Raw genomic sequence first — 27,770 nt, 5'->3', positions numbered from 1 at the left:
ACTTTCCTGGACGGCAGTAAATTCGTGAACTTTGTTACGAATACTTCGACAGTTTGCTGATAAATTTTTTACAACAGTCTTTACTCTCAATGCAGTCTGATTTCCCTAGATGCATATAGACTTGAGAGTGTTCATGAGAGTACCTCAAACTACCAACTTGCCTAAAAAAAAAACAAGTGCTCTCCACAGATACTTAGCTACCCGAGTAGATGTTTCCTTTGTGCAGAAGTCTAGACAAACAACTTGTTACCTTCCTGAGGTGTAACAAATGGATGCTGATGTCTCAATGAACTATGTAGTTGGCTGTTCAGAAGAAATGACAATTGAGCTACAGACACCCTGAATTTACACTTACAGCTAACAAAAAGGGGAGACTAAACTTCTTAAATTCCTAAACACAAGCAATTAAACAAATATATACTACTAAGAAAACACAGGAATAGCTTAACATGTAACATGATACCCTGGATATTTGTCACATGCAATAGTTGGCACTGAATTGAACAGCTAATTACATTGACTTCCCTTTCATTCTTCTCCCTCAGTCCATGTTCTACCAATTTTCTTTCTCTTCCATATGCTTCAACTGATTTCCAGTCATCCATCACAATTAAAGTTTCATCTCCCTTAACTATCTGAATAATTTCCATTATCTTATCAAACCTTCTTTCGGTTTCATCACCTGTGGATTTACTTGCATATGAACTTGTAGTATTTTGTTGGGTATTGGCTTTACATTTATCTTAGCTATGACAATGCATTCAGTATATTTCTCATAGTAGTTTCCCCAATTCCTACTTTCTTAGTCATTATTAGGCCTACCTCTGCATCACCCCTATTTGATTCAGCATTGATAACCCTGTACTGATCTGAACAGAAGTCCTGTTATTCCTGCTGCCACACTTCACTAATTCCCACAAATCTACCTTCAGTGTATCCATTTCCTTTTTTAAACTCGCTATCCTTTCTACCTGATTAAGGGATTTAACAATCCATGCTGCCAATTTAGCTTTTCATGATGACGACACTCTACTGAGTTGTCCCACAGATCCAAATGCGGAACTATTTCATCTCTGAAATATTTTACCCAAGTGGATGCCATTTTCATTAAGTCATACTGTTAAGCTGCAAGCCCCCAGGAAAAACTAAAGGCTGTAGTTTCCCCTTAGTTTCACGCATTTGCTGTACCAGCATAGCAAGGCCTTACTGGCTAATGCTAAAAGGTCGGATCTGTCAGTCATTTAGACAGCTGGCCCTGCAGCTACTGAAAAGGCTGCTGCCTTTCTTCAGAAAAGACTTGTTAGTCTGCCATCTCCACAGGTATCCCTCTATTGTGGTTGCACCTAAAGTACAGCCATCTGTATCATTAAAGCTGCAAGTGACCCTACCTTGTCAAGATCTATTGTTCACTGTTCATGGGACAACCAAATAGGATAACTGATAGACCAGGACAAGAGGTTTAAAAGATACTGGGGAAAGAATGGACTTGTAGGTAATAAAATGCCAATATGTGATAAGTTTAGGTCATTATTTGAAAACAGCTTTCCCAGAAATCTAGCTAGGAAGGACATTGACAGGTTGTCACTTTGCTGACCTGGCTTTCAGACTCTCCCATCAGTAGCACAGACTTCTGGTTACCTCCAAGCTGAAAGTTTAAATGAGTGTGGGATTGTGTTTGCTAAGGAAAGTACATACCACATACTTCCTTGCAAAGTTCAGTTATTAGTAACAATGACCATTTTAAGTAAAACAAAAAGCTGTTAGCACATGCAACCAGTATTTTGGAAGGTACACAAGCTGTGCTGTGGGACAGTCACCTGGTTGAAAATGAACACACTTTGTAAACCACAATGACAGTGTAGACACTTATTGCTCCAAGATGGCTGGTTTCTTCACACTTATGCTGCCATCACCTGGCCTTATGGAAACCGCTATAAAATCGCCATGTTACATTATGTGAAGTCAAAACATAAAAGGCACTCCCCACATATACATGTCTCGATAAAAATCTAGTTCATAAAATATGCACATTTGGTAAAATGCACACAGGTGATAAAAAGCACACAGTTAAAATCCTCATATCATCCTTGCATGCTGGTGGCAAACACGATTCTCACAAGCCAGCAGTGTAATGCTGTGCGGCAAGATTTTGAGAATTATGTTCACCAACAGCATGCATGGACAATATGAGGATTTGAACTTTGTGCATTTTACCAACTGTGTGTATTTTATCAACTGAATTTTTATCCAGACTTTATTGCTTCAACTTCATGTAACACTGAAATTTCATAGCAAAATCCATAAGATCAGATGATGGCAGCATAAGCATGTTGAAGTCAGTCATTTTGGAGCAATCGCAGTTACAGCATAAGAAGTGTGTTCATTTTCAACATAGAACCATGTCAGAAACCACATTTACATACCAATAGGCACAAAGCACAGTTCACATTTACACAAGAAGATTCACAGTTTTCTGTAATAAGTCACCAGAAAAAGTACACTGTGGTAGTTCAATTGAGCTAGTGAGAAATGACAAATACCATGTCCAACAGTATCTTCCTCTGATGACAATGATGTGACAAACCTTCTTGTTAATTACAACACAATTCAGTCAAAATATTCATTCATACGTATAGAGACATCGTTCAAAAATTACTAAACATTAATGTTATTGAGTTTCGCAGATGTCTGTGCACATATTTTCATGTACAGAATGTGCATAGCAGTGGCATTTGTCAACACTGGGAGCACAACCAATGTAGGTCTCTGTCATAATTTTCAAACTGTGAACCACCAATTTTCGGTGATGTCTGACACTTAAGGCTGGGCAGAAGAATAAACTGTTATTTTGTAAACTACATCATGCTTTGAAAATCAGCAAGGCTGAATTTTCCTGTTTTAGATGAAACACCAGAACTAATGTGATTTTAACTTATAGAAAATGTTGTAGGTTAGAACTGTAGAATGCTACATGGGACTATTAGTCTTCTGCAACTTGGATCCCCTTGTTTACATGATGAGAGCCATATTGCAATTTAGGCTAAATTATGTGAAGTTATTAAGTAGTGATTTAATTAATCAATGCTGTATGTTATTTTTCATATAAAAATTAAAGTAACAAAAGTACATAGGCAGAGTTCAGAATTAACAATAGATATGGCAAAATCTGGCATGGAAAATGGTAATAGTTTACAGCTTTGATGTTAGCTATAGTATATATGTTAATGAAGTTCAGTTTATTCAAAGTAATTTACAGTAAAATGGAACACCCAGACTTTCTGTTGGTGTGGGCCATATTTCTAAAATATGAGGTCTGTTCAAAAAATTTCAAAACATTCATAATTGTGCATCCCAATTCATGTCTGTGTTTAGTGTGTAAATGCTGAACATTTCATTGTCATATGTCTGTTAGTTATTATTCAGTGCTGAATTGTGTAGATCATTGTGTCACACAGTTCGTGAATTTTGAGACGGCAGAGTTAGAGGAGCAATATGTCTGCATTTAATTTTGCATGTAACTCAAGAAAACTTTTACAGAGATGCACCAAATGATGCAGGAAGCCTACAGTCATGAGTGCTTAAGCTGTACTCCATGTTATAAATGATTCACAAAGTTTAAAAATTGCAGGATGGAAGTTAAAGATGACCCTCTTTCAGGATGCCCTTTGACGTCTACCGATGACACTCTTGTCAGGAATGTCAACGAAATTGTGCATGCCAATCGAAGACTGACTGTCCAATAGATTACAGAAGAATGTAACATTTCAGTTAGATCATGTCATGAAATTCTGACACAGCATCTTGGAATGCACTGTGTTGCCACCAAGTTCATCTCACGGTTCATGAGTCAAGAAAAGAAAGACTTTCACCTCACAATCTGTGAACAGCTTTTGGATAAAGCAAATGAGAAAGAGATGTTGCTTAAGAGAATCATTACTGGTGATGAGATGTGGGTCTATGGGTATGATGTTGAGACCAAAATTCAGTCTTCACAATGAGTCAGGAAAGGTTCTCCAAGACCAAAAATGCTTGTCAGGTCAGGTGCAATGTCAAAGCCATGCTGATAGTTTTCTTCAACTTTGAGGGATTAATTCATGCCACAGTGACAAACTGTTAATCGGTGATACTGTTGGAGCAGGTTTCAATGCTTGAGAGAAAATGTGAGAAGAAAAATGGCCTGAAATGTGACGAGACAATTCATGGCTCTTGCATCACGATAACGCAACCACACATTCATCCCTGTTGGTGCATGACTATTGCACAAAAAACAAAATCACTGTGCTGCCTCATCCTCCAAACTCTCCAGACCTAGCCCCTGTGGACTTTTTTTTATTTATAGAGTTGAAAATCCCGTTGACAGAATCAAGATTTGCAATGACAGATGAGATAAAATAAAACAAATACTAACAAAGAGATAGAGGGACTGGCCAGTACTTACCTCAGCTCAGTACAGCCGATAGATACACACAAAACAGAACTGAAAATTTACATTCCTAGCTTTCGGAACTTTGTTCCTTCAGCAGGGAGGAGAGAGGGGAAAAAAGGGAAGAAGGGAAAGTGGATTCAGTTACTCACAACCCAGGTTATGAAGCAACAGGGAAAGGTAAACAGGGAGGGTAGCAAGGATGGAGGCATGGTTGTCAGAGGGAAGCCAAAGATATTCTACTGTAAGTACTGTGCCAGCTTCAAACCAGAGAAGATGCATACAGAAGTAAAGAGGTATATAGTATAAAGACAAACACAACTATGTAGGATAAAAAGATGCGTGAATGGCTAAAGAGGAAAGGGAAAGAGGAGAAGACTGAAGAGTGAATGGGAGTGAGGTTGTTTAACGTAGGTTCAGTCCAGGGGGATGGCGGGATGAAAGGATGTGTTGGAGTGCAAGTTCCCATCTCCGCAGTTCAGAGGGACTGGTGTTGGGTGGGAGAAGCCAAATGGCACATACGGTGTAGCAGGTTCCTAGGTCCCTAGAGTTATGCTGGAGGGCACGCTCTGCTACTGGGTATTGGGCATCTCCTAGGCGGACAGTTCGTCTGTGTCCGTTCATGCGCTCAGCCAGTTTGGTTGTTGTCATGCCGATGTAAAAGGCTGTGCAGTGCAGGCATGTCAGCTGATAAATGACATGTGTAGTTTCACACGTAGCCCTGCCTTGAATTGTGTATGTTTTATCAGTAGCGGGGCTGGAGTAGGTGGTTGTGGGGGGATGCATGGGGCAGGTTTTGCAGCGGGGTCGGTTACAGGGGTAGGAACCGCTGGGTAGAGAAGGTAGTCTGGGAATATTGTAGGGTTTAACAAGGATGTTACGGAGGTTAGGGGGGTGACGAAAGGCAACTCTGGGTGGTGTGGGGAGAATTTTGTCAAGGGATGATCTCATTTCAGGGGTTGACTTGAGAAAGTCATATCCCTGGCGGAGTAATTTGTTGATGTTTTCGAGGCCAGGATAATATTGGGTGACAAGGGGGATGCTTCTGTGTGGTCTGGGGGTAGGAACATTGTTGTTGGACGGGGAGGAATGTATTGCTCGGGAATCTGTTTGTGGACAAGGTCTGCAGGATAGTTGCGGGAGAGGAAAGCACTGGTCAGGTTATTGGTGTAGTTGTTGAGGGATTCGTCACTGGAGCAGATACGTTTGCCACGAATACCTAGGCTGTAGGGAAGGGAGCGTTTGATGTGGAAAGGATGGCAGCTATCAAAGTGAAGGTACTGTTGTTTGTTTATGGGTTTGATATGGACAGAGGTGTGGATGTGAGCTTCAACAAGATGGAGGTCAACATCCAGGAAGGTGGCTTGGGTTTTGGAGAAGGACCAGGTGAAATTCAGATTCGAAAAGGAGTTGAGGTTATGGAGGAAATTAAGGAGTGTTTCTTCACCATGAGTCCAGACCACAAAGATGTCATCTATAAACCTATACCAGGCCAGGGGAAGCAGCTGTTGGGTCTTCAGGAAAGCCTCCTCCATGCGGCCCATGAAGAGGTTGGCATACGAGGGAGCCATCCTGGTTCCCATGGCCGTTCCCCTGATTTGTTTGTGGGTCTGGCCCTCAAAAGTGAAGTAATTATGGGTGAGGATGAAGTTGGTAAGTGTGATAAGGAACGAGGTTTTTGGAAGATCTTCGGGTGGGCGTTGGGAGAGGTAGTGCTCAAGGGCGGAGAGACCATGGGTATGTGGGATGTTTGTGTAAAGGGATGTAGCATCTATGGTGACAAGAAAGGTTTCAGGTGGGAGAGGAGTGGGAATGGATTTGAGGCGTTCTAGGAAGTGGTTTGTGTCTTTGATGTAGGATGGGAGTCTGCGGGTGATAGGTTGTAGGTGCTGGTCTACCAGAGCTGAGATACGTTCGGTTGGGGATTTGAAGCCTGCTACAATGGGACGGCCAGGATGGTTCTCTTTGTGGATTTTGGGTAATAGGTAGAAGGTAGGGGTACGTGGCTCAGGTGGAGTGAGTAAGTCTATGGAAGCCGTTGTGAGGCCTTGTGAGGGACCTTGGATTTTTAGGATTTTTTGCAGCTCAGTCTGGATGGAGGGAATGGGATCCTGGGTAACAGCTTTGTAGGTTGAGGTGTCAGAGAGTTGACGCAGTCCTTCTGCCACATACTCCACACGGTCAAGTACGACAGTTGTGGAGCCTTTATCCGCCGGGAGGATGATAATAGAGCGGTCTATTTTCAGCTCCTTAATGGCACGGGATTCAGCTGGGGTGATGTTGGGGGTTGTCGGGATGTTCTTCAAGAAGGACTGGGAGGCAACACTGGATGTGAGGAATTCCTGAAATGTCTGCAAGGGATGGTTTTGGGGGAGGGGAGGAGGATCTCTTTGAGAAGGCAGTCGGAACTGTTCTAGACAGGGTTCAACACTGGGTCTAGTACTTGGGGGCTGTGTTTGGGTAGTGAAGTGATATTTCCAGTTGAGGTTTCGGGTGAATGAGAGGAGATCTTTAACCAGGGCAGTGTGGTTGAATTTAGGTGTGGGGCTAAAGGTTAAGCCTTTTGATAGAACAGATGTCTCTGGAGGAGAGAGGGATCTGGATGAGAGGTTTAGGACTGAATTGGGACTGGTGATATGTGGCATTTGACTGTGGTTATAGTTGAGATTTGGTCTGTGTGGGGTATGTGCTGGGATGGGGAGATTGAGTAGGGTGGCTAGGCTAGGTTTGTTGGCTATGAGGGGGGTTTGTTGAAGGTTCTGTTGTGGTTGGTGTTTGTGAGGGATAGGGAGAGGGACCCCACTTCTTAGGTGTTGCACTAGCACTGTGGATAGTTTTTTCAGGTGGTGTGTGGCATGGAACTCAAGTTTGCAGCTGGCTTCTAGGATGATGTTCCTCAGTGTGTTCTCCAAGCAAGGGTTTGAGAGGTGGAGGACTTTGAAGAGAGATAGGAGCTGTTGGGAGTGGTGGTTACATGAAGTAGTGTAGAGATTCAGGACAAGTTGGGTAAGGGCTAAGGATTGAAGGTTCTGGAAGTCCAGGAGAGACTATCACTTACGTCTGTCATCTTAACACTTTCTCTTCTTCAGTGTTTTATATATACATAAATAAATATTTTCGTCACCAACTGTGCTAGTTTCATCTTCCTCCTATTATCTTGTTCCGTTTATAGTCCTCTTCTCTTTTTTATTTATTGATTTATTTATTCAACATTCCATAGTTTTAACGTTCGTTATTCGCTGTTTCCCAGCCAACAATCACTGCCAACAATCTCTTCCACACCTACCAGTATCATCCATTTCCGTCGATTTCTTGTTGCTGGCGATATTTTTGTGCCATTGGCTATCTTTCTCTGCCACAAGAAAAATTTTTTGGGACATTTCTGCCCCACCCGCGATCTTTTTTGCGGCACGCGCGATCTTTTTTTTTGCGGCACGCATGTCCAGATCAGGGGAAAAAGAACACACGTAGCTCAAAAACAGAGATAGCGAGTGGCGAAAAAAGATCGCGCGTGCCGCAAAAGCGATCGCGCGTGCCGCAAAAGCGATCGCGCGTGCCGCAAAAAAGATCGCGCGTGCCGCAAAAAAAAGATCGCGCGTGCCGCAAAAAAGATCGCGGGTGGGGCAGAAATGTCCCAAAAAATTTTTCTTGTGGCAGAGAAAGATAGCCAATGGCACAAAAATATCGCCAGCAACAAGAAATCGACGGAAATGGATGATACTGGTAGGTGTGGAAGAGATTGTTGGCAGTGATTGTTGGCTGGGAAACAGCGAATAACGAACGTTAAAACTATGGAATGTTGAATAAATAAATCAATAAATAAAAAAGAGAAGAGGACTATAAACGGAACAAGATAATAGGAGGAAGATGAAACTAGCACAGTTGGTGACGAAAATATTTATTTATGTATATATAAAACACTGAAGAAGAGAAAGTGTTAAGATGACAGACGTAAGTGATAGTCTCTCCTGGACTTCCAGAACCTTCAATCCTTAGCCCTTACCCAACTTGTCCTGAATCTCTACACTACTTCATGTAACCACCACTCCCAACAGCTCCTATCTCTCTTCAAAGTCCTCCACCTCTCAAACCCTTGCTTGGAGAACACACTGAGGAACGTCATCCTAGAAGCCAGCTGCAAACTTGAGTTCCATGCCACACACCACCTGAAAAAACTATCCACAGTGCTAGTGCAACACCTAAGAAGTGGGGTCCCTCTCCCTATCCCTCACAAACACCAACCACAACAGAACCTTCAACAAACCCCCCTCATAGCCAACAAACCTAGCCTAGCCACCCTACTCAATCTCCCCATCCCAGCACATACCCCACACAGACCAAATCTCAACTATAACCACAGTCAAATGCCACATATCACCAGTCCCAATTCAGTCCTAAACCTCTCATCCAGATCCCTCTCTCCTCCAGAGACATCTGTTCTATCAAAAGGCTTAACCTTTAGCCCCACACCTAAATTCAACCACACTGCCCTGGTTAAAGATCTCCTCTCATTCACCCGAAACCTCAACTGGAAATATCACTTCACTACCCAAACACAGCCCCCAAGTACTAGACCCAGTGTTGAACCCTGTCTAGAACAGTTCCGACTGCCTTCTCAAAGAGATCCTCCTCCCCTCCCCCAAAACCATCCCTTGCAGACATTTCAGGAATTCCTCACATCCAGTGTTGCCTCCCAGTCCTTCTTGAAGAACATCCCGACAACCCCCAACATCACCCCAGCTGAATCCCGTGCCATTAAGGAGCTGAAAATAGACCGCTCTATTATCATCCTCCCGGCGGATAAAGGCTCCACAACTGTCGTACTTGACCGTGTGGAGTATGTGGCAGAAGGACTGCGTCAACTCTCTGACACCTCAACCTACAAAGCTGTTACCCAGGATCCCATTCCCTCCATCCAGACTGAGCTGCAAAAAATCCTAAAAATCCAAGGTCCCTCACAAGGCCTCACAACGGCTTCCATAGACTTACTCACTCCACCTGAGCCACGTACCCCTACCTTCTACCTATTACCCAAAATCCACAAAGAGAACCATCCTGGCCGTCCCATTGTAGCAGGCTTCAAATCCCCAACCGAACGTATCTCAGCTCTGGTAGACCAGCACCTACAACCTATCACCCGCAGACTCCCATCCTACATCAAAGACACAAACCACTTCCTAGAACGCCTCAAATCCATTCCCACTCCTCTCCCACCTGAAACCTTTCTTGTCACCATAGATGCTACATCCCTTTACACAAACATCCCACATACCCATGGTCTCTCCGCCCTTGAGCACTACCTCTCCCAACGCCCACCCGAAGATCTTCCAAAAACCTCGTTCCTTATCACACTTACCAACTTCATCCTCACCCATAATTACTTCACTTTTGAGGGCCAGACCTACAAACAAATCAGGGGAACCGCCATGGGAACCAGGATGGCTCCCTCGTATGCCAACCTCTTCATGGGCCGCATGGAGGAGGCTTTCCTGAAGACCCATCAGCTGCTTCCCCTGGCCTGGTATAGGTTTATAGATGACATCTTTGTGGTCTGGACTCATGGTGAAGAAACACTCCTTAATTTCCTCCATAACCTCAACTCCTTTTCGAATCTGAATTTCACCTGGTCCTTCTCCAAAACCCAAGCCACCTTCCTGGATGTTGACCTTCATCTTGTTGAAGCTCACATCCACACCTCTGTCCGTATCAAACCCACAAACAAACAACAGTACCTTCACTTTGATAGCTGCCATCCTTTCCACATCAAACGCTCCCTTCCCTACAGCCTAGGTATTCGTGGCAAACGTATCTGCTCCAGTGACGAATCCCTCAACAACTACACCAATAACCTGACCAGTGCTTTCCTCTCCCGCAACTATCCTGCAGACCTTGTCCACAAACAGATTTCCCGAGCAATACATTCCTCCCCGTCCAACAACAATGTTCCTACCCCCAGACCACACAGAAGCATCCCCCTTGTCACTCAATATTATCCTGGCCTCGAAAACATCAACAAATTACTCCGCCAGGGATATGACTTTCTCAAGTCAACCCCTGAAATGAGATCATCCCTTGACAAAATTCTCCCCACACCACCCAGAGTTGCCTTTCGTCGCCCCCCTAACCTCCGTAACATCCTTGTTAAACCCTACAATATTCCCAGACTACCTTCTCTACCCAGCGGTTCCTACCCCTGTAACCGACCCCGCTGCAAAACCTGCCCCATGCATCCCCCCACAACCACTTACTCCAGCCCCGCTACTGGTAAAACATACACAATTCAAGGCAGGGCTACGTGTGAAACTACACATGTCATTTATCAGCTGACATGCCTGCACTGCACAGCCTTTTACATCGGCATGACAACAACCAAACTGGCTGAGCGCATGAACGGACACAGACGAACTGTCCGCCTAGGAGATGCCCAATACCCAGTAGCGGAGCATGCCCTCCAGCATAACTCTAGGGACCTAGGAACCTGCTACACCGTATGTGCCATTTGGCTTCTCCCACCCAACACCAGTCCCTCTGAACTGCGGAGATGGGAACTTGCACTCCAACACATCCTTTCATCCCGCCATCCCCCTGGACTGAACCTACGTTAAACAACCTCACTCCCATTCACTCTTCAGTCTTCTCCTCTTTCCCTTTCCTCTTTAGCCATTCACGCATCTTTTTATCCTACATAGTTGTGTTTATCTTTATACTATATACCTCTTTACTTCTGTATGCATCTTCTCTGGTTTGAAGCTGGCACAGTACTTACAGTAGAATATCTTTGGCTTCCCTCTGACAACCATGCCTCCATCCTTGCTACCCTCCCTGTTTACCTTTCCCTGTTGCTTCATAACCTTGGTTGTGAGTAACTGAATCCACTTTCCCTTCTTCCCTTTTTTCCCCTCTCTCCTCCCTGATGAAGGAACAAAGTTCCGAAAGCTAGGAATGTAAATTTTCAGTTCTGTTTTGTGTGTATCTATCGGCTGTACTGAGCTGAGGTAAGTACTGGCTAGCCCCTCTATCTCTTTGTTAGTATTTGTTTCACATCTTATATGAGATAAAATAAAATTCACACACATGATGCAGCAAGAGAAGTTCCAAGACTGAATCTGGAAGTGAAAAAGGCATTGGGAGTGGTGTCAATTGGAACTGTGGAGAAGAGTAGTTCCAAGGAACCCATGCAAAATAAGTAAAAGGTAAGTCTAGAAAAATTCTGTAGACAGAGTTCCATAATTTTTTGAACAGACCTTGTACATTGATTAGCTCACAGAGCTTTGCATGTAGCAAATTGTAGTGCTTACATAAATTAATTTTTTTTCAAATTCTGAGTGCCCTAATGAAAATTAATTACATCAGTCACAGAGAACAACCAAAATGATAATCTGAATAATAAATTCACATGGAATTAAGTCTAATTAAGATGTGAGATTTCCATGTAAGTATTACATGCCAGTACATGAATGTGTTGAAAATGAGCTAAAAATTAGCAATAAACTTTTGATTGTTTTTGGAAGCAGAAAAAACACAGCAGATGAGAAGAATCCACCCTGCTATATCACAAGTTCCACGTGCTCTGTATTGGGGAGCACAGACCAGAGAGAAAGGATACTTGACCCATTCTCCTAACCAAAAAGTCAAATATTCTGTCTCCCACTGAAACTGAAACTTAGCTAGTTTGACACGCTTCACGTTTATGGAAGCTTGGCGGAGCAAACGCAAAAGTATAGGGGTCTGTCTGTTCATTGTCAGAATTTCAAACTTACGAGAATAATGGTACCTCTTAGGGAAATGACAACAAGGGACAAGATGCATCAATTTACACACTCATGGTGTATGCCTAGGGACCTCATTCAGATACTGGTAGCTGTAAGAGATCCCAAAATATTCCTGTAAGATCCAAATGAATGCCTCCAACTTATGAGACTGTTGGTGCAGAAAGGTGGTTAAAACCTGGAAATGATTATAGTGAGATTTTTGGAGTAATTCATTGTCAGAATTTCAAACTTACGAGAATAATGGTACCTCTTAGGGAAATGACAACAAGGGACAAGATGCATCAATTTACACACTCATGGTGTATGCCTAGGGACCTCATTCAGATACTGGTAGCTGTAAGAGATCCCAAAATATTCCTGTAAGATCCAAATGAATGCCTCCAACTTATGAGACTGTTGGTGCAGAAAGGTGGTTAAAACCTGGAAATGATTATAGTGAGATTTTTGGAGTAATTCATTGTCAGAATTTCAAACTTACGAGAATAATGGTACCTCTTAGGGAAATGACAACAAGGGACAAGATGCATCAATTTACACACTCATGGTGTATGCCTAGGGACCTCATTCAGATACTGGTAGCTGTAAGAGATCCCAAAATATTCCTGTAAGATCCAAATGAATGCCTCCAACTTATGCGACTGTTGGTGCAGAAAGGTGGTTAAAACCTGGAAATGATTATAGTGAGATTTTTGGAGTAAATCTAAATGTGTAGGGAATGGAAGTGATGTATTTGTTGTGATTCACATGATGATAGAAACTGAAGCTGTTCTTGAGATTGTTTGGGAAAGACTCACAATCAAAGGTGGTACCAAAGTGCAAGCAGAAATTCTGAAATCCATTTTCAAATGTTCCGTTACAAAGAAGGATCTGGGAGTACTGCCCCAGTTTAATTCTCACACCACTGCAACAATGAACAGTAAGATATTAATTTCAGTGGCATTGAAATCACTAAAATTGAACAATACCACAGGGACCTGTGGAAGTATTGTCAGAATCTATACAGAATTTGCAGCTGAGAGTGTCCCTGATTGAACCGGAATATACCATAGATCCAGAAGTGATCCACAATATATCATTGATACACACCTGTTATAGAATATTCGAACATATCCTGAACTAATATGTATTAAACATAATGATGTATTAAACATAATGACATCCTCCATGCCAAATAGCATGGATTCCAAAAAAAACAATTCACACTCAGAACATTACACCTTGAGTGCCATGGATCAAGGCAATCAGGTAGATGTAGTATTTTTGACTTCTGAAAAGTATTTGCCTCAGTACTACACCAACACTTAAAACGGAAGTACAATCATTTCGGGTATCAAACAAATATTGAGGACTTCTTGTTAGTATAGATACATGTTATCTTGAATGGAGAGTCATAAATAGTTGCCACACAGCAGGGAAGTATACTGGGACTCTTGTTGCTTGTGGTCTACATTAGTTACCTCACTGAGAATATTAATAATAACCTCAGGTTTTTGCATATGGTGTGGTGGTGCCAAGATAGGCGACTTACTGTAAATCTTCAGAAATGTATAATTGTATGAAAATACAGTTTGAAAAACCAGTATTAAGTAAATAATCAAGGAATATATTACAGCCCCCTCTGTATTACTCACATGGGACCTTGAAGACAAGCTTAGACTGATTAGTGCATGCACAAAGTCATTTAAGCAAACATTGTTCCCACACTTCATATGTGAAATGGAACAGGAAGAAATTTAAATAAAATGTATAACGTACACTCTGTCATACACTTCACAATGGTGTGCAGATTATTTATGTTGATTTAGATGTATAGAGATAGATGTAGGCATACATGCGATGCAGTTACGCAAGACAAATGGTGATTAACACCTGTGATCAAAGTATCTTGTGCCAGGAAGAGTGAGCTCTCTTTAATACAGAAATTAAAGAGGTACCTCTACTAAAGGCTCCTAAAGTGAATGTTTTGCTACATCAAAGATTCTCTTTGTAAGTCTGGTGTTGTTCATTCTCTGTATGTTTCCGTAGAAATTTAGTCTCCGCTTTCTGATCATGTCTGTGAGTCTGTCATTGTGTTGGTATAACTCATTGGTAGGTCTTTTCATACATACGTCATCTTTATGTATTGGTCCAAATATTTCTTCACAATATCATTTAATTATTATTTCTGTGCTGCTGTTCACCTGGTATCAGCAATGTGGTACGGGCGTAATATTACAGAACAACAGTGCACTAGTGAAGTCCATAATCACTGACAATGATAGCTTCTATTTTTAAAAGTCTAACAATGCTGGCTGCACAAGGTGCACACGGGCACAAATTGACTTAACTGACAGATAGTCAGGATTGATATCACATTTATGACATGATACTGAATTTAAACTAATTAAACTTCATATAGAATATTAATCAGAAAAAATACTCTTAGTATAGCACACAGTATTCTCTTTTATGGTGTTTTGTCACAGGATAACTTTATAGAAGTTTGTTGCCTATTACACTGACCTGTCCAAGCTACATGTGTTTCACCATTCAAGCAACCTTTAATAGTCATCACTGAGATCCACAAGTTTCAGTTAATGTCGGTAACAATGGATAAAATTTAGCATGGAAGTGATGCTAGCGACAGTTTTGGACGCAAGAAAAACTGCATCTAGCCAAGTCGGATGTTACAACATACAGCTGGTTCATAGCAAAGAGTTTAACCTTTAATTTTACAAAGACTCATATAATAAAGTTCCAAATAAATCAAAATGACTTACAGATACCAGAAGTAGGGGCCAATGGGCACACATTGAATGTGACTCCATGTGAGGAGTTCTTAGTAATTCAGAAGGATAATAAGTAGAGGTGGATGCGGATAAGTCAGCCAAATGTCTAAGTTCTTCCTGCTTCACACTTAGAAATCTCTTTCATGTGTTTACCTGCGGCATGCTTTCACTTAATATGGTGCTATTTTGTAATCTTCTGGGGCAAAAAAGTATTTATCCTACAGAAACATACTGTAAGAATATTGTGTAATGTCAATAACATAAAATCCCACAGTAACATCTACAGTGACCTTGGGTTCTTCCACAATACTGGAAGTAAAGGTACTTTCTATGTACACTATGTAAACTTATGTAGGATTCTCAGTGGATCTTATAGTCTGATGCAAAAGTCTGTAACATTTTACTAACAGATTTCAGTCAGAATAAGGTAAATTCCCAGATATTTGAAATCAAAGTAAAAGAATACCTCATTAGTAACTCCCTCTCAGTTTATCACAATATTTGTGTCTGTGGATGTAAATTCCATGAAACTAACTCTAACTTAAACATATGTTGACTTTGTCAGTATACAGACATCTGAAAGGAGTCTTTTTAAAGTTACATGAATGCTTAATTTTAAGAATCAGATAAATACAGCATCTGAGTTATAGTAGATGAGAATCACTTATTCAAAATAGCTGTCTTTGTCCTAATATACATAAATACATATAAAATAAATTAGAAGCAAGTCAAATAATTATCAGTATGAGTAAATTTGTACTAGTCATAAATTTTTCTCAATATTCTTACAAAAGTAGCATGCAGTGGCTGCTTCTATCTATTAATGCACACCAAAAACTCTTCTCATGCCCTGGAAGTCCCTCTTTCATAATGAGGTTTATAGAACAAGGTGTATGAATGAATGAAAGAATGAGTGGTCATGCCTGCTACAGTTTAAGCTAAGTTATTAATGTATATCTAGAAAAGAATCAACTTCATTATGGAAAACTGCAGAACAATTCTGGTCACATGTAAGGGCTGTTAGTGGTACCAAAGTTAGTGTCCAGTCTCTAGTGAATGAGACAGGAACTGAAATTGAGGGTCGGAAAAGAAAAGCTGAAATGCTTAACTCCATTTTCAAATATTCCTTAGAAAGGAAAACCCAAAGAACTGTCCTAATTAATCCTCATACCACTGAAAAGATGAATGAAATAAGTATTAGTGTCAGGAGTGTTGTGAAACAGCTGAAATTGTTAAAATTGAATAAACCTCCAGGGCCTGATGGAATCCCTGTCAGATTCTATACTGAAGTTGCAGCTGAGTTAGCCACTCTCCTAACTACAATCTATCATTGATCCCTCAGACAAAAAAAATCATGCCCAGTTCATGGAAAAAGGCACAGGTCACACCCATCTACAAGAAGGGTAGTAAAATTGAACAAAACTACTTCCAATATCTCTGACACAGATTTTTTGTAGAATCTTAGAACATATTCTGAGCTCAAACATAATGAGGTATCTTGAACAGAATGACCTCCTCAATGCCAACCAACATGGATTCCGAAAACATCGATCATTTGAAACCCAGCTAACACTTTTCCCTCATGACATACTGAAAGCCTTGGATCATGGCAGTCAGGCAGATGCAGTGTTTCTTGATTTCCAAAAAGCATATGACTCAGTAGCACACCTACACTTATTGTCAAAAGTATGATCATGTGGGATATCACGTGAAATTTATGACAGAACTGAGGACTTTTTGGTACAGAGGACGCAGCACATTATCTTGGATGAAGAATCATCATCAGATGTAGAAATAACTTCAAGTGTGCCACAGGGATGTGTGCGGGGACCCTCACTGTTCATGTTTTATAGTAATGACCTTGCATATAATATTAATAGTAATGTCAGACTTCTTGCAGATAATGCACTTATCTGTAATTAAGTACTATCAGAAAATAGCTGCATAAATGTTCAGTCAGATTTCAAAGTAGTGAAAAGATTGGCAACTTTCAAAAAATGTTCAAAAATGTAAAGTTCCGCACTTCACAAAATGAAAAACGTAGTACCCTATGACTATACTATCAATGCGTCACTGGTGGAATCAGCCACCTCGCTAAAGTAGTTATTTGCAACACTTTGTAGGGATATGAAAGGGAATGACCACATAGGCTCAGTCATGGGTAAAGCAGATGGTAGACTTTGGTTTATTGGTAGAATACTGGTGAAGTGCAATCAGACTACGAAGGGGATTGCTTAGAAATCACTTGTGTGACTGGTTCTACAATAGATATTAGGAATAGACTACAGTCCCATATGTACTGCTCACATAGAGATCGTGAGGATAAGATTAGAATAATTACTGCATGCACAGAGACATTCAAACAATCATTCTTCCTGCACTCCATATGTGTGTGGAACGCGAAGAAACCCTAATAACTGGTACATTGGGAATACCCTCTCCTGTGCACCTCGCAATGATTTGCAGTGTGTAGATGTAGAACAATCTATGTTACAGTAAGGTGTCCAGACACTAGCTCATTTCTTGCTAAGTGAGAGTGTGAAACAACCTTTCACTTTCTACTATTCAGTTTTGATCAAAACCAACTTAATGTTTTACTGCTGATGTACTTCACCTAGCTTGTAAAATTTCTGATGTATTGTTCAGAAAATATGCTCTAATTGCTTGCATAAGCACAACTTTCAGAGGCAAGTGTATATGTATTACTCTTAAATGTATTTAACCAGTGTTTTGTTACTGAATTGTTTCTTCAGCTTTCAGGTGATAGTCTAATGAAAACTGTTTATGAGGATATGATTAAACCATATCAAGATAGTCCAGTTTTTGATGGACCAGGACTTGAGAAAAAATTCTGCGATGTTCCAAGGACCTGTTTCATAGGAGAGCGAAAAGCCTTCCTTTATCACAATATCTCCTGTGAAACATTTGAAATACCTATGAAAGTTGCGCATTCACTCCTTGGATTTGCCATCAGCAGAAATACGCCATACAAGGACATTTTAAATTACCAGTGAAGTATCTTTAATCTTCTAATTTTTTTCTAAACAGATAAATTTTACAAACACTGTTTTCTTACAACATAATATAAGATGGAAAGATGATAAAACAGTTTCTTTGTTTCAGGTTGTTAAGGTTGAAAGAGTTTGGCATATTAACGAAGATAAAAAGAGAGGTATCATCTGACAAAAATAAAGATGATGAAATTTACTTCACAACTGTAGATATTGATCGAATCACTCCACTGATAATTTTTATTAGTATGGGCCTACTCCTCTCAGTTTTTGTTTTATTTTTAGAAAAAATTCTTTGTAATCCTGTCCGGAAAACAAAAGGCAAGAAGCGAGCAGTAATGTTCTATGATATATGTTTCGCAGTACTTGAATAAAAATTATTTTTTCACCTCAATGTAGAAAAATATTTCCAAGATCACATTTCCTGCAACTTTTTATCCTATATCCCTTCATACTTGTTGTTTGGCTCATTTTGCAGATAGATGTCAAGCCAAGCACACAGCATGATGAGGAATTCAAGCATTGGGGAAGTGAGCCCACTCACAATGGAAGAGGAACTGTTAATTCTTCCTCACAAAACTTAGTTCACTTTGTAAAGACTTCACAAAGGAAGACACCATGGCAATAGTGGGTGATGCACGAAACAGCGTACATAGGAACCCTAATAATTCAATTGAGAGTGACCTGGTAAAGATAGCTTTAGCAATGAGATGTACTGGTGTTGGGCTTATGTCTGTTCTGAGGTGCCATGACCGGTCTCATTTAAACTCTTCTGTTAGGAGAGTTAATTTAAAAGTGGAACAGTTGCGATCCGATATGGAGTCTCATATCAGTGTGGTTCCTGTTGACTCTATCAGCAGGTGGGACTTTACTAGGCATGGCCTTCACCTCAACAGGAAAGGGAAGGGAAAACTGTCTGGGCTAATAGCAAATAACTTAAGTGGGCGGGCGGGGCGGGGGGGAGGGGGGGGGGGGCACTGTCACAAGTGGTAAAGTACCATTGGTTACAAGTGACAAATCAGCAGTTTCTTTAGGGTAGGGAGGGCAGAAACAAAAGATGTTCAGAGACAGGCTGAAAATGACATTCACATTGATAAAATAGGCAGCCAGAAAGCAAATTTTAATGTACACAATTCATGCAGACAGCCTCTGATAGAAACTAGAGATACTCCAAAATTGGCAGGAAAATTAGGTTCATCCAGCTGTAATTCAGCCAGTGCACAAAATCGGTTATCGTTATTGCATCACAACATCCTAGGACTAAGGAGTAAGCTTAATGAGTTGCTTATTTGTGTTGAAGAATCAGAGTTGAGCAAACCAGTTGATATAATCTGCCTCTCGGAACATCATGTGACCACTGGTACAGATACGTTAAATGTTAAACGATTCAAGTTAGCTTCTTATTTCTGTAGAGAAAATATGGAGAAAGGAGGAGTTGCCATATTTGTCAGAAACTGTTTTGATTTCAAGAATACTGACGCTAACAAATTTTGCTCAGAGCAGCACTTAGAAGCTTGTCCAACAGAAGTAGTATTTCATAATAAGTCCTTTATAATAGTAGGTTTTTATAGATCACCTTCAGGAAATTTTAACCTCTTCATAAAAAATTTGGAAGCTCTGCCATCCTATCTCATGGTAATAAACAAGGAAATAGTGGTTCCTGGTGATTTTAACATGGATTTATTGAAAAACTCTGTCAGTGAACAATTATTGCAGTCAGTAACAATTTAGTTCCTACTATGAATTTTGCTACTATGATATGTAAATGCTCTGAGACTGCTATTTATAATATCTTTGTAGACAAATCTAAGAAAAAAAGTCACAAAACCAATAGTAAATGGGCTATCTGATCATGACATGCAGCATCTTGTGTTAAATCTGAGTACAGGAGGGTAATAAATAAGTCAAAAATTGAGAAATTCAGGGAATTGCTCAAAGACATGAACTGGATAGATGTTTACAATACTTCTGACTCAAATGGAAAATACAAAGCATTCATTAATAAAGTTACCTCCACTTTTGAAAACTGTTTTCCCCTAAAGGTAACTCAAATCACACAGAAGTCAAAAAATAAACTTTGGATTACACAAGGAATAAAGATATGTGTGACAAAAAGGAGACTGTATCTACTATCCAGGAACAGCTCTGATGTTAGAATTGTATTACAAAGAATACAGCAAACTACTGAAGCAAGTAATCCAGAAATCAAAGCAGCTTTATTATGAGTAAAAGATAATTATATCGGGCATCAAAATAAAAACTGTATGGGATATAATGTAGACAGAGACAGGTGGGGCCAAAAAGGAAGAGGAACAAATAGCTCTAAAAATAAATGAGACATTGGTAACAAGTAAATGTAATGTTGCAAAACTCTTAAACAAGTACTTCATTTTTGTCACTGACAGCTTGGGGTTATCAGGTTCAGTGAACAGTGCAATTGAGTATCTGAGACCAGTCTTTAAAAGTAACTCCAGTAAAATGGAAATGAAACTCATGTCTCCCAAAGAAGTAGCATCCATCACAAAATCCTTAAAATCTAAATATTCCTGTGGGTATGATAACATATCAACAAAGTTAATCAAAGAGCACTCATTCGAGTTGAGTTCTATCTTAAGTTATTTGTGTAATCAATGTTTTATCAGCAGAACATCTCCAGACTGGCTAAAATATGCTGACGTTAAGCCTCTTTGCAAGAAGGGGGATCAAACTATTGACCAGTTTCACTTTTGCCGGCTTTCTCAAAAATATTTGAAAAGGTTGTGTTCAAGCATCTCCTTAAGCATCTGACTGCAAATAATATATTGCCCAGCACACTGTTTGGATTTCTTAAGGGTTCTGAAGTAGAGAAAGCTATTTACACTAACAGTGAGAATGTACTTAATTCATAAGATAATAAATTAGAGGCTACTGGCATTTTCTGTGACTTGTCAAAACTGTGACTGTATGAACCACAGCATTCTCTTAAGTAAATCAGAATATTATGGTGTCACCACCAATGCTGCAAAATAGTTTGAGTCTTACCTATCTAACAGGAAACAAAGAATGTCATTGCGAAATACCTGTGCAAGAAGCAGTCGCTCTTCATCTGACTGGGAATTAATTATATGTGGTGTTTCTCAGGGTTCTGTCTTGGGTCTATTAATTTTTCTTGTGTACATTAATGACCTCTCATCTGTTACACTGCCAGATGCTAAGTTTGTTTTGTTTGCAAATGATACAAACATTGCAATAAGTAGCAAGTCAAGTACAGATTTACAAATAGCTGCTAATCAAATTTTCCTGACATTAATAAGTGGTTTAAAGCTAATCCACTGTCATTAAACTTTTAAAAGGCCCACTACATGCAGTTAATAACCTGTAACAGATTTCCTTCCAGCATGTGTATAACATATGAAGACATGCAAATCGATAATAAATTCAGTTGGGAAGGGCATACCACAGAACTGCTTAAGTGCCTCAACAAGTCTGCATTTGCTGGGAGAATGATGTCAGATGTAGGAGATAAAAATATATAAAAAAAACTTGCATACTTTGCTTACTTTCATTCTATTATGTCATATGGGATCATATTCTGAGGCAACTCATCAAACCAAGCAAAAGTTAAAGTGTGTGATACAAATAATTTGTTGTGTAAATTCAAGAAAATCATGTCAAAATCTGTTCAAGGAACTTGGTATTCTAACCACTGCTTCTGAGTATATTTATTCCTTAATGAAATTTGTTGCAAGTAATACATCTCTATTTCCAATCAATAGCTCGATACATAGTATCAACACTAGGAATAAGAACAATCTACATAAAGACCTAAAATCACTTCCCTTGGTCCAAAAAGGGGTCCAATATTCAGGAACACACATTTTCAGTAAATTGCCAGAAACCATTAAAAACTTGGTTTCAAATAAAGCACAGTTTAAACAGAGTTTGAAAGAGTTTTTGATAGGCAGCTCCTTCTACTCCATAGATGAATATCTTAACAGAGACTGTTAAGCTAGCTTAAGTAAAAATATCTCTTGGATTTCTGTTTTGACAGCACTTGGTCACAACAGTCAAGATTAGGTATTTTGTGTATGATAAATTTATTAATAGTGTCTAACAGTGTTTCATTCTGACAGCATGTTAATTCTGTAAATATTAGCTGTTCCAGTTTACCACATTGTATTCACCTATTTCAACAAACTCCCAACAAATGATCAGGGTAGTAGGTATTATATTCAAATGTTTTATGTTTTTATGTTATACTTTCTGACAAGTTCCACACCCACAGGAATCATCTCATCTTTTGGGTCTATGGAACGAAAACTAAATCTAATCTTTATCCTTTAGTACATCTGATATGAAAAAAACGTGTGTCTCCTTTCTGCAGCTGAAGTAGTTGAATTGTAATATCTATAACTTATTCTTGGTTGCAAGTAGAAGAGGCTGCACAGAGCACAGGAAGAAAAATCCACCCAGCACCTACACTGCCACAGGGAGAAATGTGGAACAGAAGGAAAAATCCTGTCTCCAAGATGCAGTGCTGCCATTATATGTATGCTTTATGCTTCATACTGATTGCTTAATTAAACTGTAGGTCATAAAGGTTTTTTTAAAATAAATAAAAATAGGTCCTACAATTAACTAAGAACTGGTTCATCATTCACTGTAGCACAGTCACGAAACAGTGCAGTTCAGCACTAAAACATCATCAGCATCTCCCATAAAAATAGTGCACGTACATTGTGTCTCTCTTAATATATTTAAAAGTAAGACTAAAAAGTGGCTAAAAGACAAAGCTTTTTACAGTGTTAAGGAATTTGAAAACTCTTCAAAAATAGACCTGACTTTACAAAACAACTTGCAACTCTGTTTGTACCTCTTACTACGCTTTTTTTTTGTCTCTGTAGTTCCACATTTAATTGTTAAACACGTGGAGAAATCCTTATGTATGAAATGTATTCTTTTATTATGCACATTCTTTAAAATGCACACTTTAGTTATGTGGGATATCTTTATGTATCAAATGTATTCCTTTATTATGTACGTTCTTTTAAAATGTATACTTTAGCTTTGTGTGATACCTCACAATAGTTATATTTCTTAGTATGTAAATTGTACATTACTCATGACGACATTGATTGCATGTAAATGCTTAAAGATGGATAAATAAATAAATGAAAATAGTGCATAATGATCAGGAAATGACTGAAGCAAGTTATGTAAAATTTCTAGGTCTAACCCTTGACAAAAATTTAAATTGGAAGGCACATGTAGACTGCTTAGCAAACAAACTAAACAGCCTAGCTCGTGCATTAAAAGTCTTATCTGGTTCCATCCTTATGGACTTTGAGACTATAATTCAATAAGGAACAATTTTCTGTGGAAACTCTATGAACAGCCCAAGATTACTTACACTGCAAAAGAGAATCATCAGAAACATGTGTTTAGTCCAAAACAGAACATCATGTTAGCCATTATTTTAAAAAATTCCTTCTGTGTACATCTACAAAATTTTTATTGTCATATATAAAAATCAAAACTCACTTGACAATTTTCATTTCAACCACAATTACAGTACTCGTCACAGACGCAGCTTCAAACTTCCCTCTCATAATTTAAAACTTTATGCTCAGACACCATTGTACATGGGATTAAAAATTTACAATAAATTAAATAACACAAATCTGTAAAATATAGAGTTTGACCCACTAAAAAGATTGTTATTCAATATTCTAGTGGAAAAATGTTGTTATTCAATTGTACAATTCATGCAGGACAGTTCGGCAATTTGAAAAGAAAGAAACAATAAGGATTATTTATTGTATAATAATAAATTGTATAAATTGTATTCCAAGCTGCAAAATGACCATATGTTCTTGTTAAATTGTTCATGTGTGAAAATGCAGAAATGTCTGATGAAATATCTTAATTATTGTAACCTTTTTTTGAAAGCAGTTTCACGTGTCTCCAGTACAAAAATCTTTGATTTGTAACTGTATGTTATGAGACGAATAAACTACATTTTAGATTCTACACATTCACAATAACAAAATCAAACAACTCATTCAGTTATGGCAGTTACAGTGCTAACATATGTAACATTTGATCACCAAGGTTATCAAAGGATGAACACAAATAATGAATCTTCCAGCATTTACCAATTCAGGAACAAGAAGTTTAATATTAATGAAAATGTTTACTAATAGTAATGGAAGTACCAGATTTGAATCTGAATTGAATGAAACTTTCATTACTGGAACTTCTGCAGCCAGGAAAAGAATTGAGTAATTATTATTGGAGAATACTCAGTATTGTAGAACACTCAGTATAATGTCGTTTATTGAAACTGAACTACACTTCTCGAACAATCACTATATAGACACAAAAACAAATAACTTGTGGATGACCATTCATCAAGAGCATCGGTGAGGTCCGTCAGAGCTGGTCCTAGCTCGGCGAGGAACTGGCTGTACTGCTGCTGCACTGACCTTATAAAGCCAGCGGAGGCTGGCGGAGTACTCCAACTTTTCCTGTATCTGTGAGGCGACCTCTGCAGGAAAAGGTTCGCATTAGTCTCTAGCAAGTTCTGTTTGTTTTGAAGAACTGTTTTCCCCTTGGTTGCGCCTGCAAGTGCTTGTGTATGTTATATGGTACATAGGGGTGTCTTGAATGTAGTCTGCCTGGCAGGGGCAGTCTGTGGCAGATGTAACAATTATGATACTGGAACATAAAGCCAGAAAAACTAACTGAAGGTGAACTTTGGAAATTCTTTAGTTCAGTCACTATTATAAGAAATGGAAAGATGATGTAATGGTAGATGGGGAGACTGAAATAGCAGTCAGTTAGGGTAAACATATATGAAGAATGCTAACAATAGTAATAAGCAGGGTAGACTAGAAGAAGCATTGTCTGACAGTGAATAAAAATGGATAATGTCAATGGTGGTGCAAGAAGGTGAATGAACTACGTACAGTTTCCAAACATCACTGTTAGTGTTGTTCTGGGTTAAGACTCAAGCAGTCTTGGAACTCATGATTAGTTGTTACAGATATAAGTAACTACTTTTTTTAAAATACCAATGTAATCATGCAAATATTAAGATGCCAATAGAAGATAAACAGCAGCTCTTTAATGTAACTGAGGAAGTGGCAGATTTTTCAGAAATAATGACTGTCCTGCTAATCTACCAAGCCACATGAAGCTGATGTAAGCCCAAACAGCATTAGGCAGTACAGCAATAACTTACTGTTAATGCATTGAGTAGATTAAGGTTCTTTGCATTACTTCTCTTTCGTTATAGTACATCTTGACTTTTTCCACATTCCTGAAGGCTCTCCTTCCCAAAAATATTTACAGAAGAAGATGAATTAATGAATACATAAGTGAGGCATTTCTGGATGGAACAATATGAAAAAAGAGGGAAGGTCAGCCTCTCACCTGCAGTGGACTGATGTGTGGACCATAAAAATGTGTAACATGAAACAGTATTCACACTAGTCTTTGAGCTCTTGCTCTTTTTGTAGTAAAATTACACACACACACACACACACACACACATACACACACAAAAAAAAAAATATCACACTGAGACCCAAACACACACACCTCTGGCCACAGCAAGATTGATTATTGGTTATTGAATGCAGCTGCCTGGTCTGACAGAGGTGGGGACAGGGTACGGAAGGACACAAGAAGGGGTAATGGTAAAGATGCATGTCTTTGGACAGATGGCTCAGCAGCTGCACAACATGATGAAAGGGGTACCGTGGGTAGAGCTTAAAAGAGATAAGGAAACAGGGTGGGGAGAAGAGGAGATGGAGGTAGATATGAAGAGGAAGACAGGGAAGGAGAGAAAAGGGAGAAGGGTGGAAAATAGGGAGAGAGAGAGAGGCATAGAGGAGAGAGAGAGGCAGAGAGAACACCATTTAGTGGTTGTTGGCTTCTTTAGATGACAGTGTGAATAATAATGAATGTTAATTTGAAGAGCCCCCCAATGAATCATGGACCTTGCCATTGGTGGGAAGGCTTGCGTGCCTCAACAATACAGATAGCCGTACCGTAGGTGCAACCACAATGGAGGGGTATCTGTTAAGAGGCCAGACAAACGTGTGGTTCCTGAAGAGGGGCAGCAGCCTTTTCAGTAGTTGTAGGGGCAACAGTCTGGATGATTGACTGATCTAGCCTTGTAATACTAACCAAAACGGCCTTGCTGTGCTGGTACTGTGAACGGCTGAAAGCAAGGGGAAACTACAGCCATAATTTTTCCTGAGGGCATGCAGCTTTACTGTATGGTTAAATGATGATGGCGTCCTCTTGGGTAAAATATTCCGGAGGTAAAATAGTCCCCCATTCGGATCTCCGGGTGGGGACTACTTAGGAGGACGTCGTTATCAGGAGAAAGAAAACTGGCGTTCTGCGAATCAGAGTGTGGAACATAAGATCCCTTAATGGAGCAGGTAGGTTAGAAAATTTAAAAAGGGAAATGGATAGGTTAAAGTTAAATATAGTAGGAATTAGTGAAGTTCGCTGGCAGGAGGAACAAGAATTTTGGTCTGGTGAGTACAGGGTTATAAATACAAAATCAAATAGGGGTAATGCAGGAGTCAGTTTAATAATGAATAAAAAAATAGGAGTGCGGGTAAGCTACTACAAACAGCTTAGTGAACGCATTATTGTGGCCAAGATAGACACGAAGCACATGCCTGCTACAGTAGTACAAGTTTATATGCCAACTAGCTCTGCAGATGATGAAGAAATTGAGGAAATGTATGATGAAATAAAAGAAATTATTCAGATAGTGAAGGGAGACGAAAATTCAATAGTCATGGGTGAGAAGGGAGAGAAGGAAATGTAGTAGGTGAATATGGATTGGGGCTAAGAAATGAAAGAGGAACCTGCCTGATAGAAATTTGCACAGAGCACAATTTAATCATAGCTAACACTTGGTTCAAGAATCATAAAAGAAGGCTGTATACATGGAAGAAGCCTGAAGATACTGACAGGTTTCAGATAGATTATATAATGGTAAGACAGAGATTTAGGATCCAGGTTTTAAATAGTAAGACATTTCCAGGGGCAGATGTGGACTCTGACCATAATCTATTGGTTATGAAATGTAGATTAAAACTGAAGAAACTGCAAAAGGAGGGAATGTAAGGAGATGGGACCTGGATAAACTGAAAGAACCAGAGGTTGTACAGAGTTTCAGGGAGAGCATAAGGGAACAATTGACAGGAAGGGGGGAAAGAAATACAGTAGCAGAAGAATGGGTAGCTTTGAGAGATGAAGTAGTGAAGGCAGCAGAAATATCCTCAGACTTCAAGAAGAATATAATAATTCCAATCCCAAAGAAAGCAGGTGCTGACAGATGTGAAAATAATTGAACTATCAGTTTAATAAGTCACGGATGCAAAATACTAACACGAATTCTTTACAGACGAATGGAAAAACTGGTAGAAGCTGACATCGGGGAAGATCAGTTTGGATTCCATAGAAATATTGGAACACGTGAGGCAATACTGACCTTACGACTTATCTTAGAAGAAAGATTAAGGAAAGGCAAACCTATGTTTCTAGCATTTGTAGACATAGAGAAAGCTTTTGACAATGTTGACTGGAATACTCTCTTTCAAATTGTGAAGGTGGCAGGGGTAAAATGCAGGGAGCGAAAGGTTATTTACAATTTGTACAGAAACCAGATGGCAGTTATAAGAGTCCAGGGGCATGAAAGGGAAGCAGTGGTTGGGAAGGGAGTGAGACAGGGTTGTAGCCTTTCCCTGATGTTACTCAATCTGTATATTGAGCAAGCAGTGAAGGAAAC

This window comes from Schistocerca serialis, chromosome 7 (genome assembly GCF_023864345.2).
Source record: "Schistocerca serialis cubense isolate TAMUIC-IGC-003099 chromosome 7, iqSchSeri2.2, whole genome shotgun sequence".
Classification (NCBI taxonomy): domain Eukaryota; kingdom Metazoa; phylum Arthropoda; class Insecta; order Orthoptera; family Acrididae; genus Schistocerca; species Schistocerca serialis.
The sequence above is the reverse complement of the archived record's forward strand: the minus strand, read 5'-3'. Positions refer to the sequence as shown.